At 46.6% G+C, this 16,855-nt stretch overlaps 2 long non-coding RNA genes across 2 annotated transcripts in view; one reads left to right on the top strand and one right to left on the bottom strand.

Annotated features, from left to right (window-relative positions):
- Positions 1 to 224: 224 nt before the first annotated feature.
- Positions 225 to 16,855, bottom strand: part of LOC140391580 (uncharacterized) — a 39,929-nt gene continuing 23,298 nt past the window's right edge. Inside the window, exon 2 of the long non-coding RNA XR_011935115.1 lies at positions 225 to 4,579. This is a non-coding gene — a long non-coding RNA (uncharacterized lncRNA). The remainder of the gene's footprint in view (positions 4,580 to 16,855) is intronic.
- LOC140391582 (uncharacterized) lies at positions 4,425 to 14,305 on the top strand. Its single transcript, XR_011935116.1, has 2 exons — positions 4,425 to 4,581; positions 9,412 to 14,305. It is a non-coding gene; the product is annotated as an uncharacterized lncRNA (long non-coding RNA).

Raw genomic sequence — 16,855 nt, 5'->3', positions numbered from 1 at the left:
AAATGAGACCCTTCAGATCTTCTTTTTTATGCCTGTTCCTGCTTGAATTTCGCAGCTGATAGACTTAAAAAAATTATGCTCTCCCAAATCCAAACAATCTTACTGGGAATTAAAACATGTTGCTTGGAATGAGGTGTGATTCCAGGGCGGAGTGTTGCTAATCATAACCACACAAGCTGCGAGTATATTTTTTGTATTGACCAAACGACCACACAACCAGTATGTTAGTTCAAAAGACAGTTTATTATTAAACACAAGACTCATCTCTCTGTGCAATGATACACACGGCTACGCATTAAACTACACCTATCAACAAAGATGACCTTTACTTAACTTCTGGATGACCAGCTCTTTGCAGGTAGATAAGGCCTTTATCTGAATCCCCACATGTGTCGACTGGAAGTCGTCAGGTTCCTCTCGGCTGCAGCTCGTCTCTCTCAGGTAGCGATAGCGGGTCTTGAACTTGGCTATTCGTTATGCTGCAGTTGGTGTGGGCACAGGCCGGTCCCAAAAAAGATCGATCCCTAATTGCGCCTTCTCATTATTTGCGCCCTTTTGGGCGGTGCTAACTCAGGATCCAATGGATCGATAGGGTCTTGATCACCATAATCGATTCTGGCCAATTAGGGGCGGGTACCTCAATGGCTGGGCGGGTCCTAGTTACCATTGCCCCAAGTATGTATGCCTTTCCAAATAAGGGGAAGCGGCGCCGGTGAGTCTGCTTCACAGACCTTGTCAAATCTTCAAAATCTGTGAAGCCACCATGTTACAAAGTTTGCTGAAACAATAATGTTGAAGACTCTGTAAATAGAGTTAACTGGGAGGCTATTGCACTCACATCTGACCTTGACCATTGCTGCTGGTTGACTGACAGCATGTCATGGGACTAATATATCTTGGGAGGGATTCTCCCAAGAATCCCGGCCATGAGCCATGTGTTTCTCGGCGATGCTCCCTTGACGACAGCAGGATTCTACATTCCCTCCATTAGAGCGGAGAAGGATGAGGGGCGACTTGATAGAGGTTTATAAGATGATCAGGGGAATAGATAGAGTAGACAGTCAGAGACTTTTTCCCCAGGTGGAACACACCATTACAAGGGGACATAAATTTAAGGTGAAAGGTGGAAGATATAGGAGGGATATCAGAGGTAGGTTCTTTACCCAGAGAGTAGTGGGGGCATGGAATGCACTGCCTGTGGAAGTAGTTGAGTCGGAAACATTAGGGACCTTCAAGCAGCTGTTGGATAGGTACATGGATTACGGGAAAATGATATAGTGTAGATTTATTTGTTCTTAAGGGCAGCACGGTAGCATTGTGGATAGCACAATTGCTTCACAGATCCATGGTCCCAGGTTCGATTCCGGCTTGGGTCATTGTCTGTGCGGAGTCTGCACGTCCTCCCCGTGTCTGCGTGGGTTTCCTCCGGGTGCTCCGGTTTCCTCCCACAGTCCAAAGATGTGTGGGTTAGGTGAATTGGCTAATGATAAATTGCCCTTAATGTCCAAATTGCCCTTGGTGTTGGGTGGAGGTGTTGAGTTTGGGTAGGGTGCTCTTTCCAAGAGCTGGTGCAGACTCAAAGGGCCGAATGGCCTCCTTCTGCACTGTAAATTCAATTATGATTAATCTAGGACAAAGGTTCGGCACAACATCGTGGGCCGAAGGGCCTGTTCTGTGCTGTATTTTCTATGTTCTATGTTCTGTCAATGGTATTTCCCATTGTGGTTGCCCCACACCGGCGGGAAACCCGTGGGCCTGGGTGCGCTGCTGGCGGAATAGAGAATCGCATCGGCGAAGAATCCCGCTCCATATTTTGCCGAGGTAGTAATGATTGACGATACTTTAAGATACGCCCCTTGAAGATGTCAGCATATCCTATAACAACAGAATCTGAAATAAAATTATTCAGAGGCACAAAATGACTTCATGTGAACCAGAATTTCTAACGCAGTCGGACCTTACAATGCTATGTGTTTGTCCGATTTAAGTGACTGCCTTGACCAATGAATCCCTGTGGCCAAGCTTAAATAGTGCTTACAAGCTAATAGCTATAGTTCCATTACGTCTGAATTGGCACACATCCCTTAGAAGCACTAATTCCAAACGTGCTTCAGAGGTTAAAATTCATTTACCAATCCAATGTTGCTGATAAGTCTAGAACATTGCCCATTGAAACATTTTTATATGTTAATTGCCTAGACACAAACCCAAGTTGCGGAATGTATGCAAGATTTAAGATCATTCAATTAAAGGAGGGGCGGGGGCAGGAAGGGGTTACAACAATCATTGCAATGGGTGTGATTTATCAGTGTTGCAGTAAACCATTACAAAATGCTGAGTTGTACTGAGTTCTGAATCTTGATTATTTTACCACACTGGAAGGGTTCAGAGAAGCGTCTGTACTTTAAGAGTTTAAGAGTAGAAGTTCAGGTTCACCTACCAAAGAGATGTTGTTACCTTGCACCCAGAGTAAATCCAGCAATGGCCCTGAACCCAATGGATCTCTCTGCTTGCTTCTCTGTTTATGTTTGGTAGCACACATAGGCACTGACCCTCTTGAACATACCATTGGTCACCTACTTGATGTACTAGTGGGCTGCATGCAGACTGTGAGATATTTGTAGTTGATATTAAGTGCTGCTGATAATGGATGTCAATCAGACCCCATGAATCTCAGCTCATCCTGCAACATGGCGCAGCGATCAGTGAGAGCCTCCATGGAGAGTTACCCTGTTCACTAACACTGCCACTCAACATTTAGAGAAAGTTCAGCATTGGGCAGTGGACTCTCTCCTCAGGATAGGCTCTTCTGTGCAGACATGGTTGTTGCTGTGCCCCTTTGTGCACTTCTGTGTCCTGCCCACCCTGGGCAACACTCTTCATGTTTGTGAGGTTTGTTATGTGTCTCACTGGTCTTAACCTCTTAACAGGGGACACATGCCTTTATTTCTGAGGTCCATGGAAGGTGGCATTTCTCTGAACCGTCAGCCTTTTACCAAGATGGACTCCCACATCCCAAACCTTCTCCTCAGTCCTCTCCTCAGGGAAACTGCAAGCACTCAAATCTGATCCTGGCCACAAACACTCCTGGGGCCTTCTCTACACATCAGCCGACTTCTCCTACTGTCTTACGCACCACTCTCTCAGCCATTGCATGCTGGCTCTCCTGATGGCTTCGTTGGACAGAAAGGACTTGTTCCCCCACTCCCTTGCATCTACTGGCTGGCGGCTGTCACATTTCACCAGGCAGGACTCGGAAGACCCATAGCCCAACATTGATAAAAATCCAAATCGCCCTGTAAAATTACAGGTAAATTGGTCTTTTAAAAACCTCACTTTGTGTTCTATTGCCTTGATGTCAGAAGTCCACTCTCCATGGATCACGTGATTGATAAAATGCTTATGTGAGTCACAATGTTGGGCTTCCAGCCAATCTCATTTTGTTTTCGTTTCACGGACCCCATTGGCGCTTACTGGCCTGATAAAACTCCGGCTCTTCCCTCTGGGTTTCTGCTCAAATTTACTTCCATATCAGCAAGTGCAAAATCTGACATAACCCATTGAGCAGCCTTTAAAAACTTTTTAAAAACTTCAATACATCGAAGAGTGGAACTTGGTGCACTTTTTAAAATATAGTTGAAGATGAAATATGTATTTTAAATCACGGTGTCGAGCATCACCTATGAGTAAGTTGATTTTAAATGCCTGAGGACAAGCTAAAAAATATATACAAAACTATTTTCTGGTTAGACGAGTGTATCATAGTCAGTTTCTTAGCAGATTAAAACATAACCATTTAAAAACTTTTCAAGGTTGGCTACCAGTATCCTGGCATCCAAAACAGTTCCTCTTAATTGTAAAACAGAACAAAGTTGCTCTTGAAACGTTGTTTTAACCTGATCTGCAGACCAGGGTATTTTCCTCGCTTCCTATGTCAGCGGCTGCTTCTGGGTAGTCCCGGAGTCAGATGGGACAAGTCTGACCTTGTGGAAGGTAAGTTGTTGTGTCTGGAAGGGTCCTGGGTGCGATTTCAGGGTCACTGGGGGGCTGGGGAGGAATGTTAGCGATCCAGTCAGGTACCAGGGTTCTGTGAGGATGGGTCTACCTTTCAACGTGTTCGGGTCCACACATGGGATCTTCGCTGTTTTGGGGGTGCTCAGGCCTGCTTTGGGTCGCTGGCAGGGTCTTCCTGTGTCAGGTTGGGATGGGTGACGTCGCCGGTTCCAGTGTTGGTGGTCGGGTGGGGCGTTCCTGAGGTTAGGCCTCGGTCGAGGCCTGGTCGTGCCTATTCACGCGATTCTCTTCCTCTCCACCTGCTGGCGAGTCTTGGTGCGAGGTGGGCCTCTCCGGGTCGGGTCGGGTCGGGCGGCATTCCGAGAGCTGGATGGGACGCCTCAGAAGCCGAGGACGCTTCGTACGACGGGTTGACGCTCCAGGAGCCGGGTTGATTTCTACTCGAAGTCGGGATCTGACCTCTACGTCGGGCCTCTTCCTCTTCCAGGTCGAGGTCAGGTCGCTGCAGGGTCGAGTTGTGTCAGGTCATGTGGGTCGGTCCACGGACGTTGGAAGATCTCCAGTCCTGTAAGTAAACATAACAGAGCCTGGTTAGAGATAGTAATAGTCTTAGACTTAAGTTTTAAAAGATTAGTATGGTTAAAAGAGATGGAGGAAGAGGATCTGTGAGGGAGAGTTCGCAGAGAATGGCCACGCTCCGGCACCCATCTTGGATCCCACTTAGCATCGTGTGTGCACAAAACCCAAGATCTTTTACATCGGTTACGCTGATTCCAGAGGAATTTTGTTTAAAAAAAAAAACGACGGCACAACTGAGCAGTAAAATTTTATTATTCTTTATTATGAGATGGGTCACATGCTGACATTAAACTGTTTATTTTACATTAATCTACCTGCTCTGAATTTTAAGCATCTTCTAACATGTAACATGAGAAATTATTGTTGGTGATAGTGCAGGCTCAAGCATACCAGTGTTCTGGGGTAAAAGATTCAACCAATCAAATCTGTGAGTTCCAGTAACCAAGACCTTTATTCACAACCGGGCCAGGAAGACACTGCCTGGTTCACCATGGTGTCTCCCCGATACAAAGGCTGTAACACAATTATATATTTTGGTTATCATTTTTCATGAAATGACCAGAATTATAGAGGTTGCAGCTGTATTCATAGAATCCCGACAGTGCAGAAGGAGACTTAATCCACCTAACCTGCACATCTTTGGACTGTGGGAAGAAACCCACGCAGACACATGGAGAACGTGCAAAATCCACACAGTCACCCGAGGTCGGAATTGAACCCGGATCCCAGGCACTGTGAGGCAGCAGTGCTGATCGCTGTGCCACCGTGCCGCCCCTTTACTGGGAGAATAGCTGGAATCTGTGCTTCTTATCACACATTTGGGCAGCTCGGTAGCATCGTGGTAAGCACCATGGCTTCACAGCGCCAAGGTCCCAGGTTCGATTCCCGGCTTGGGTCACTGCCTGTGCGAAGTCTGCACGTTCTCTCAGTGCCTGCATGGGTTTCCTCCGGTTTCCTCCCACAAGTCCCGAAAGTCATGCTGTCAGGTAATTTGGACATTCTGAATTCTCCCTCTGTGAACCCGAACAGGTGCTGGATCGTGGTAACTCGGGGCTTCTCGCAGTAACTTCATTACAGTGTTAATGTAAGCCTACTTGTGACAATACAGATTATTAAGTCAATTATTAAGTAAGTTACCCATCTGTGCAGGTCATTAAGTTTATGATTGTTGCTTTCCCACACCATTGTACTTGTATAATTACTCTTTTTTAAATAAACCTTCAAAGACCCATGGGAACAACCTCGATTGATCTCCCAATGGGGCTCGAGGAAAACGCGCTCCCCCGTAAATGGGTGGAAGTGCATTGACTGGGGCTCATGGAAATCACCTCCTAAAAGTTGGCCCAGCTTAGGAACAGCATGGTCGGTAGTACCAGTTTGTGCTTCACATCGTGTTGCAGCCTTTTCTTGTGGCAGAAAATAAATTATTATTTGGATTTACCTCCTCGGGCCTACTGAGCTTCTATACTTTTAACGTGGTTAATGCTCATTAACTACATCTGCCTACTTCAAAGCTACTAATCTAGGCATCAATCACAATGTGAAATTATTTCAATTGCCCCAGCGGAAGGTGTGACATTCCTACTCCCATGATTTTAACATGTAAGGGGTGAACCTATTTAAAATAGCCCTCTAATTCAGATTGGTTAGGTCTCGGGATGTGGGAAATCCTGCAAGGCTAGAACTACTACCCATCCCAGTTTTCCTGAGAAAGTTGTGATGGACCTTTATCCTTGAATGGCTGCACTCCTTGAGGTAGTGGTACTGTCACAATGATTTTAGATGGGGTGTCAGGTGGGGTAATGATGCGACCATTAATTCACGCGAGACAGTGTGTGGAAGTGAACTGTGGCTTTAATCGATTAGAACAGTGCCTGCCTGTGATTTCTCTGCTAGTGAGAGCCACCTACAGGGCAGCTGCTCTTTATACCTCCCCTCAAGGGGGCGGAGCCAGGGGAGGAGCCCACAAGGGCACCAACATGATACATTCCATGTAGTACAGTACAATGGTCCATAGGTGGAGCCCACATGGGCAACAGCATGATACAATGTGATACACAATGTGATACAGTGGTGAATGGTTGGTACAATATGTTCACCACAGGTAATGAAGATTAATGTTCTTGTTTTAAATAGCAAAGTCGTTCAAATGTAACAAGCATTCATTTGTGTGCTAGTGTCACTAATTATAAGCTCTCCCCTCATGATGCCTTTTTGCTTCTGTCAAGTAAGCATGTTTTATTTTACTGAAATTAAAATCTACACAACAATCATTAAAAACTCTAAACTGCATAAATTAGGGAGATGCAAGAATGGCACCTGAATCCTGTGCTTTCATCTGACCTGAGAAATTGCCTCCAGTCAGCAAATGCAATCGTTCATCTTATTGTTTATTAATGTCGCTCCTTATATCTCCCCATGCCTGTTGATCCTCTCGAATGAAGACATGTGCGATATCCTCCACCTTACCCCATGGCAATGGAGGGGACACTAATACGAGAAAGGAAACCAACTGAAAACATTGTAGCAGAACATAGCCAGACAGGTTAACCTACCCACAAATAGGCCAAAATATTCACAATATAAATGTAACAAAACATTCAATCAAAGCAATTCTTTAATATAATTGACAATTCACCTGTCCAATTCTACTTTGTCTTTTATTTATTTGCTCTGGTAATTCTGGAATGCAGGGAAGAAGCAAAATATAAAGGGTACATTCTCCTTATCTCAAAAAGATGTGAACAGCTAGGCTCAAAGCTTTGTATAAGTTGAGCAAGTTCTTTGACACATATAATATCAATGCTGCAATGCTCTTTGTTATGCATAGCTTCTAAGCTGATAATCATGACGACGGTAGCTCTCTAGTCTCTGAGCCAGAAAGCTGTGGATTGAAGTTCCTGCGGCAGCTTTCCTTCTTGTAAGGTAATGGTTTGGAAGCTCTGTAGTAAGCACCATTCAGGAGCCCCACTCTGTGGCAGTGTCTGCCTGATTTGCCGCAGAGAAAGACAGTGGGCTGAGAAAGTGCACAATTCTCAGGCTTCTGTTTGCTCCAGGCCCTCTTCTTCGACAGCTGAGCTTTTCCTTCTCTCGCATCTTCCAATACCCGTCCAAACAGTTACTCTCCAAAGGTCACATCTCCCAGTTGTCACTGTCAATATCCACCATCTTAAATTCTTGCTTGCAGGTCTCCATGTGGTGGAAGTAAAGAATCATAGAATCATAGAATTTACAGTGCCGAAGGAGGCCATTCGGCCCATCGAGTCTGCACCGGCTCTTGGAAAGAGCACCCTACTTAATATGTGTTAGGAGATTGTGATCCAGTGGTTAGTTCACCATACAGAAGGTCTTTGGTAAACAGCCATCACCCATCCAATGAAAATGGTCGGGCCAGTGCAGATGACTTAGCAATGGCTGTCTTGTGATGGCATGAGCACGTTACAGGCCTCTGAGTTGGTGACCTTGTCCTGCCAAGAGATGCAGAGGATACGTCTGAGACAGTGAGGGTGGAAACTGTTCAGCCTTTTCACCTGCCTGGCATATGTTGTCCAGGTCTCACCAAAAATAGAGGAGTGCAGTGAAGAGGCTGTTTGAAATCTCACTCCATTGATTGAAGCACATGTGGGCGGCAAGGTAGCACAGCGGGTAGCACTGTTGGTTCACAGCGCCAGGGTTCCAGGTTTGATTCCCGGCTTGAGTCACTGGCTGCACGTTCTCCCCGTGTCTGCGTGGGTTTCCTCCGGGTGCTCCGGTTTCCTCCTGCAAGTCCCGAAAGATGTGCTATCAGGTAATTTGGACATTCAGAATTCTCCCTCTGTGTACCCGGACAGGCAGCAGAATGTGGCGACTACGGGCTTTTCACAGTAACTCGATTGCAGTGTTAATGTAAGCCTACTTGTGACAATAAAGATTATTATAATGTGGACTGATGCCTCAGTAAATTACCGAGGTACTGATTTCCTGCCAAAAGTACTGACTTTTGGATTAGATGTTAAACTAAAATTCTGCCTTGCCTCTCAAGTAAATGTAAAATATTCAACGGCCATATTTGAAGAAGAGAAGAAGAGTTCTCCCCAGAGTCCTGCTCAATATTTATCCCTCAACCGGCATTATTGAAATAGATTATCTCGTCACTTATCTCATTGCTGTTTGTGGCATTTTGCTTTATGCAAACCCACAGCCACATTTTCCAACATTACAACAGTGATTACTTCTCAAAAGTAATTTGTTCATGGTAAGATGTTCTGAAATTGTGGAAGGCGCCTCATAAATGTTCTATCTATTCCCCGTTGTTTCTTCGGGGGGAGAAAGAAAACACAAAATGGAAACAATGCGCAGAAACCAGCAGCTCATTAGAAAAATAAAATTAACCACAGGTTTGTGTGCAACAAGCAGTGAGAGAAATTAATGAATAATGACAGAAAGGGTTTAAATCAGGTTCCGTTCCACCATCCAACCAATACAACTGGTTTAAACTTCAGTCGACAAAATAGTGAAAAAACTTGAGGTGAAAAATATCATAGCCCCTTCGTACAGGCACAAGGATTATGCGCGATTACTCCGTGCCAATTCTTAGTCATGCAAACTTCATGGCAAAAGTTGTGGCTAGCCTCGCCCTAAACAGGCCGTTGAGTGGCTGCATATCTGAGGGGGGGGCCCCAAATTTATTTGAAGCAAACACCCCTTAAAGCTAGCCTGCACTACTACACCGGCTTGTGTCTTTGGGCCGAGGTGCATTCTGTCTGCAGCAGACACTGGAGGTCAGTGGGGAAGAGGTTCTCAGTGTAAATATTCACCATCCTAATTTCTCACTTGCAGGTGTCCTTGTTACAGCATTATGGATACCAGGAGGTCACGACCCAGTCGCCAGTTCACCAAACAGAAGGTCTTTGGGTAAAGAGCCACCATCCATCCAATGTTGGAGTCATGAAGATTGTGGAACATGACAGAGAGCAGGCTCCAAGATTTTCTGATGCGCCATTCAAGGCCCTGGCACAGGAGGTGATAAAGAGACAGCTATCTCTTTGCCATAGGAGCTAGGAGATCCTCCAGACAAGTGCTGAGAAGAGACTGGAGCAGTCACCCATAGAGGTCAATGCCTACAGTATTGTTCTGAGGATCTGCATACATTGCTGCAAGAAAGATAATGGCCGGGATTCTCTGTCCCGCGAAGCCGGGACTGCAAATTGCGATCGGGTGCAGAACTGGGCATCCCGATGAAATCGAGGCACGCGGCGTGTGTGGAACCAAATGCTATCATGGGCCCCTTGTTGACAGTGGGATCGGGGTTCGCACCCGTACGCTAGCGGGAAGATGGTAACGGATGCAAATGAGTCCTAATGACCCATTCGTATCCACTTAGCAGGCAGAGTCTCCCTATCTCAGATTGTACAGACTTCCAGCTATTCCACCATGGCAGCCACATCCCCAACATCACTGACTGACCGAATCCCCTCTCTCATGCAAAACAAAGCAGTGCACAATGAGAGGTGGCAGAAGTTGACCGACAAAGAGTAGATACAGTGCATGCCCTCAACCCAGTAGAGGATACAATGGATCCACTGGGCTGGATTCTCCATCCCGCAGCGCCAGATTTCTGGTTCAGCACACCGGCGGGATGCTCCATTTCGCCGGCTGGTCAATGCAGTTTCCCTTTGTGGGACAGCCCCACGCCGCCGGGAAACCCCGGGCTGCCGGCAAAACAGAGCATCCCGACAGCGGAGAATCCAGTCCACTGTTCATCAATGGGGCTGATAATGTGACACATACTTACCAATGGTTCAGGGTATACACAATCGCAAATGTTTCAACTTGCTGAATATGAATCTCCATTGTAAAACAGCCTCACCATCCCTGTGTCACACATCATCACACTGTCTTCTTGGCCACAATGCTAAAATAAAAGGCACCACTAAAAACTTCTTCCTTATCAACTTCTTCAGCCACTCATGTTTGTGTTTTTTCTTCCTGTGAGTATGACGTGTGTTTTTTTCCTGGCTTGGTTCCCCTACACAGTGTTAGCCCTGTGGCTGCAGAAGGCTGGTGGATGATTACTGACATTCACAGCGGAAGATTGCTGACTTTCTCCAGGGAAGATAGCAGTTGGCTGAGCGTGAGCAGTTCAGGGCATAGAGGGCACGGCTTCATACTGTGTCACGACACCCTGGGCCAGTGCAAGGCAGGTGAAATGAAATTTTATTTATAATACCCAAGGTCGTTGGTTGAGCCCAATAAACTGCAGTTACTAGGGCGGGATTGTCTGACTCCCTGCCGGGTTGGAGAATCGCCGGGGGGTGATGTATATCCAGCCCCTGCCGGCTGCCGAATTCTTGGGTTTTGGCGGGGGGGGGGCGGGAATCGCGCTGATCGGTGGCCGCTGGCAGCGGCCCCCCCCCCCCGACAATTCTCCGGCCCGCAATGGGCCGAGTGGCCGCCCGTTTTCGGCAGGACCCACCGGCGTAAATCACAACTGGTCCTTACCAGTGGGACCTGGCGCCACGGGCGGCCTGCAGAGTCCTCGGGGGGGGTTGCGGGGGATCTGGCCCCGGGGGGTGCCCCCGCGGTGGCCTTGCCCGTGGTGATCGGGGTCCACCGATCCACGGGCGGGCTTGTGCCCTGGGAGCACTCTCCCTCCGCACCGCATGCTGTCAACCTCGGCCATGGCCGGCGAGGAGAAGAACCCCCCCTGCACATGCGCTGAGATGACTCCAGCACATGCTGGCGCTCCCGTGCATACGCCAACTCGCGCTGGATGGGGGAGATCCTTCGGCGCAGTTGGCGTGGCGTCAAGCACTTCCACGCCAGTTGGTGCAGCGCCAAACACTCTGGCGCCGGCCTAGCCCCTGAAGGTGCAGAAGATTCCGCACCTTTGGGGTGGCCCTATGCGGGAGTGGTTCATGCCACTCCTCGGCGCCGGAGTGGCCCACCCCGCCGGTTTAGGGGGAATCCCGTCCCAGGTTTGTAACTTTAACACAAGTAACCTTTTATTATGTATAGTATTATAATTAAATGGACAGAAAATGTAACTGACTGTCCAATCCCCATTTCCCAAACACCCTTCCCTTTTTAACTACCCGCACTCTCTACACACCCACAGACAAACAACACAGAGGGGAAAGGAAAATACAATATTAAAAAAAATAAAAGGATAAAGATCTTTGAAGCACTGGGAAGATTTCTAGTTAGTGTCTTCTCTAGGCTCGAGATGGTTTTCCCTGGCAAGTATGTCTACCATCTTTGCAGACTCAGCAACTTCAGGTTGACAGCAAATAACAATAAAGCATGTATTTTACTTCAGCAAACAGGCGAGAGAGGTAGCGTTCCTTTCAGTTCAAAGGTCTAAATACTTCTGCCCAGTTCTCTCAGAAAAAAATCATACAGAAGCCAATCACTGACCGCTGTCAGGCAGAACTCCATCCCTGGCCAATCCACCGGCCGGCAACCAATCAATCAATCCGACTGCCTCGAAATCTAGTTCCTAAGATCCACTCGGTGCTTTTCCCCTCAAAAATCAAATCCTGGGAACACAGTGTCCGATTAAGCAGGCTGCTTCAACTCAAGGGCACATTCTGATTTTGGGTCCACAGACCAGAATAATAAAGTAACATAAAAGAAATGGGAACAAAGGAAATAAACAGGAAGGACACTTAAAACTGAACCACTTCAAGATGGGTGATGGCTGCCTGAGCTGGCTGGTGATTGGAAACAATAAGGGAACAAGCAGAGTAGTTCATTGGAGCACACTTGCTCTCATCCTGGGAGAGTGTAAAATGTTTGTTTTTGACACAGCCACAGCCACTGCCTTGGAGTGCACCAGGACAATCCTCGTAATCTGCTGGTGAACATATTGCTGGATTACCGTGAGACCTTGAAAGCCTCTTTGAGCAATGGAATCTGTAACCGTGATAGGAGCGGTCTGACAGCAAGCAGTGGCCTCATAACCTCAAAATGGGCTTCCACTGCATAATTCAGGCATTGGGTGACTTCCGCTTGTGCTGCAATAAAGGCAGAGACATTGCACTCAGATGTTGCAAAACGCTTGAGGCCACAAGTATTTTCATGGAGTTGACCACCACTTACACATGAGGAAGGAGTGGCCCCAAACTGCACAGAGCACTGTGCCCAGTTAAAGCCGGTCTAGTCCATGACCTTTAAGTGGAACTTCTGTTTGAGATGTTTAACATGGAAGGCATAAATTTGGTTATATCCCTTTAACCATCTTGCATGTTGTTCTCATGCTATCAAGCCATAACCGATGGCTTCAATACAAGTAGGACCTGATTCCATGGCCAGAATTTCACATTTAAAGTGCGTACACGCGCCTGACCTGGAAGTGTCAGAAGATATTGTGTCCCGACATCATCGTGCACTCGAGCAATATTTTGGTCAGCGGGTGCACAAGTGCATCTGCTGACAATCAAGCAGGCAATTTAGCCCATTATGCGCCCAATTGATTGCAATTTTACGTGGCCCGTCTGCTTTTATGGTTGGCAGATGAGCAGACTGGCCAGGTGGCCTTTACATTTTAGCTGCCACCTTGGTCCAGAACGGGATGAAATGTTGATTATGTTTGAATGTGCTGCGTAGAAACCATTTGCTACGTTTTTTCATTAGGATTTAATTTGTAGATGTTTGCAGCTCCCTGAGACAGCTCCACTGCAGCAGCCACCTTGAGGGAGCACATTAGAAGCACCAGGGCACACCCTGTGAAGCTAGAGGCTGGTCACAGTCAAAGGGGGTGAAATTGTCTTTCATGAGGTAACCCACAGGAGGGCTCTGGCCTGGAAATGTTTCACAGAACAGACAGGCCACAGCTGTAGTTGCCCCTGTTATAGGTCGACACAATTTTAAAAGATGGCGCAAAGCTTCTTACCTCCCTGCCCAGGAGCGATCACCGACTTAGAACACTTCAGCCCCCTAATCAAGCCCAACCATCCTGAGGGTTAATGATGTGCTCACCAATTTTGGGCGAGATCTGGAAGTCGCCAGCAGGAGTGGGCGCTTAGGCAGCAAACTGATTCACCCCCGGAGCGAATCTCAATATTGGCATTTCTTGCTATTTACCCGCACGCCCAGATATGCGCCGGCCACAACGCAGTGTTAAATTGCACCCTATGGCTCGAAGCATTGACTCTGTTTAACTCTGGATAGATGCTGGCAGACCTGCTGAGGTTTTCCAGTGTCCTCAGTTCTTGTTTCATATTCCAGCATCTGCAGTATTTTGCTTATTTTCATGAGATTGTGGAACTCTCTTCCCCAGAGAATGGTGGAGGTAGGGTCATTGAATATTTTAAAGGCAGAGGTAGATAGATTCTGGACTATCAGGGGAATCAAAAGGTATTGGGAGTGGGCAAGAACGTGAAGTTGAAGCCACAATCAGATCAGACACGATCTTATGAAATGGCAGAGCAGGTTCAAAGGGCCAAATGGCTTCTCTTGTTCCTAATTTATATGTTTGTATGTTCACGTGTTTATTCTTTGCGTAAGGATGAGTGTCACGTATGAGCATAGATGGGGCTGTCAGGAAGTTCAGCATGGAAAGAAATGATTTGGAGAGTCTACCTCATGAATGAAATGTTGCAAGCCACTATGACAATTTGTTTTCATTCGTTCATGTGACGTGGGACGTGTCATGAAATATGCAATATAAATGTAAATATTTCTTTCTTCAGGTGCTTAGAAATAAAAACCGTAAATGTTGATTCATTAAAAACATGACCATGACTGCTATTACTGTGTACATAGCCCAGCTATCGGACAAGGAAGATAGATGCATTGAGTTGCACATTGCCTCAAAATAAAGGATGATTTTCATCACTCCACCGGTAGTTTCATGAAAACCAGAGCTAGATACCAAACTCCTTGTGAGTTTCAAAAGTTTGCTGCGTTTGTGCGTTTGTTGCTGCTGCAGGCCAGCAGCACGGTTCAATTCCCGTACCAGCCTCCTCGAACAGGCGCCAGAATGTAGTCTGACCATTGTCTGTGTCCTCAGTTGAACATTTTAATTCACTATAAATTTAAACTGTAAGTTTCCAAGTTTGGACATGTTCGGCTTGACCAGATTACATCTCATTGTGATGCCTGTCATCTGCTATTATCGAGCATCTCAGTCTCATCTTTCTCTTCTCCATTTTCCCTCACCACCAGGTGCTTTGAAACATAGGATCATAGAATCATAGAATTTACAGTGCAGAAGGAGGCCATTTGGCCCATCGAGTCTGCACCGGCCCTTAGAAAGAGCACACAACAAGCCCACACATCCACCCTATCCCCATAACCCAGCCTAACCTTTTGGACACTAAGGGGCAATTTAGTACGGCCAATCCACCCAATCCACACATCCTCGGAGTGTGGGAGGAATGCGGAGCACCCGGAGGAAACCCACGCAGACACGGGGAGAAAGTGCACACTCCGCACAATCACCCAAATTGAACCTGGCTCCCTGGAGCTGTGAGGCAGCAGTGCCAACCACTGCACCACCTATATATGTGAAAGAGGGAATAAATTAAGTTGGAGCATAATTAATTGACAAGATTCCCATAAATATTTCTATATTTCAGAATCTCCATTGGAATGATCATCCCTCTCCTGAATAACGATCATTTTTGTGAATGCTGAGCTATCATGTAAACTTGGAATGAAACCATATCGCTTCCCTTTCCTGGATCTTACTGGAAAGAAGGTAGCACAATACAATTGCAATTACAATGTAAAAAATGTCAAGGCTCATTCGGAGCACCATGAAATTAAAAATTTAGGCAACGCGGTTAGCACTGCTGTCCCACAGCGCCGAGGTCCCAGGTTCGATCCCGGCTCTATAGAGTCATACAGCTTTACAGCACAGAAAGGCATTTGGCCTACCAAGCCTGCCTGCGCCAGCCATTAAGCACCTATCCTGATCCCATTTTCCAGCACTTGGTCTGTGGCCTTGTATGCTGTGGAGCTTCAAGTGCTCATCTAAATGCTTGTTAAATGTTGGGAAGTTTCCTGCCTCGACCACCCTTTCAGGCAGTGAGTCCCAAATGCTCCCACCCTGTGGGTGGGAAGAGTTTCCTCACATTCTCTCTAAAATGTACCTTAAATCCATGTCCTATGTTTATTGACCTCTTTACTAAGGGGAAAGGCTCCTTCCTATCTGCCCTATCTATGTCCCTCATACTTCTGTGCATCTCAATCAGGTCCCCTTTCAGCGTTCTCTGCTCTAAGGAAAGCAGCCCCAGCCTAATCAACCTCTCTTCATAGCTGAAACTCTCCAGCCCAGGTAAAATCCTTGTCAATCTTCTCTGCACTCTTGCTACAGTGAGGTGATCAGAACTGCACACAGAACTCCAGCTGTGGCCAAACAAGTATTTTATACAGCACCAACATTACCTCTACAGTCCACAGAAGAAAATACCTCACAGGGTGTGGGTCTTTTTCAGGAAGCACAGTCATCCAAAGCTGTAGCACAGACACACAGTTTGCAATAATACTCCCAGCAATACTTTCCTTTGTTTCGTCCTGACTCGTGGCTTTGGACTACGACCTTATAAAGATGTGGCGGGTGATATTCCTTTGGGAATTCCAAACATGTTGCATGATTGAGATGAGGGAGATAAATTTGTGAGAAGCTTGAAGTGTTTATACCAGCCCCTTCACTGCTCAGGGTTCTGTAGGCGGTCAGTTAGAGAAAGCTCATTCACACCACATTCACACCATAGAATTGTGTTACCTGCTGCATGATGAACTGGAGATGGCAGGCTACATTTTCAATTTGCCAAACTGTTATTATGGATCAGCTGTCTGTTATTGAAACCACTCGGTTTCTATAATTCACATCAGTTTTAACCTGAAATGAGCTCAATACCTTCAACTTTTAAGTGCTAATCCCTTGCCAGGTCATCATTAATAATAATAATCTTTATTAGTGTCACAAGTAGGCTTACATTAACACTGCGATGAAGTTACTGTGAAAATCTCCGTGTCGCCGCACTCCAATACCTGTTCGGGTACACAGACGGAGAATTCAGAATGTCCAATTCACCTAACAAGCACATCTTTCAGTCATGTGGGAGGAAAGCGGAGCACCCAGAGGAAACCCACTCAGACATGGGGAGAATGTTCAGACTCCGCACAGGCAGTGATCCAAGTGGGAATTGAACCCGGGACCCTAGAGCTGTGAAGCAACTGTACTAAGCACTGTATTACCGTCCGACCTAGAAGTCCAAACATTCAATGATGCACTGTCATTATCAAACTTTTAAAGGGATAAATATTAATCAGT

The sequence above is a fragment of the Scyliorhinus torazame genome, chromosome 15 (genome assembly GCF_047496885.1).
Source record: "Scyliorhinus torazame isolate Kashiwa2021f chromosome 15, sScyTor2.1, whole genome shotgun sequence".
Taxonomy (NCBI): Eukaryota; Metazoa; Chordata; class Chondrichthyes; order Carcharhiniformes; family Scyliorhinidae; genus Scyliorhinus; species Scyliorhinus torazame.
This window is presented reverse-complemented; position numbering and strand designations above follow the sequence as displayed.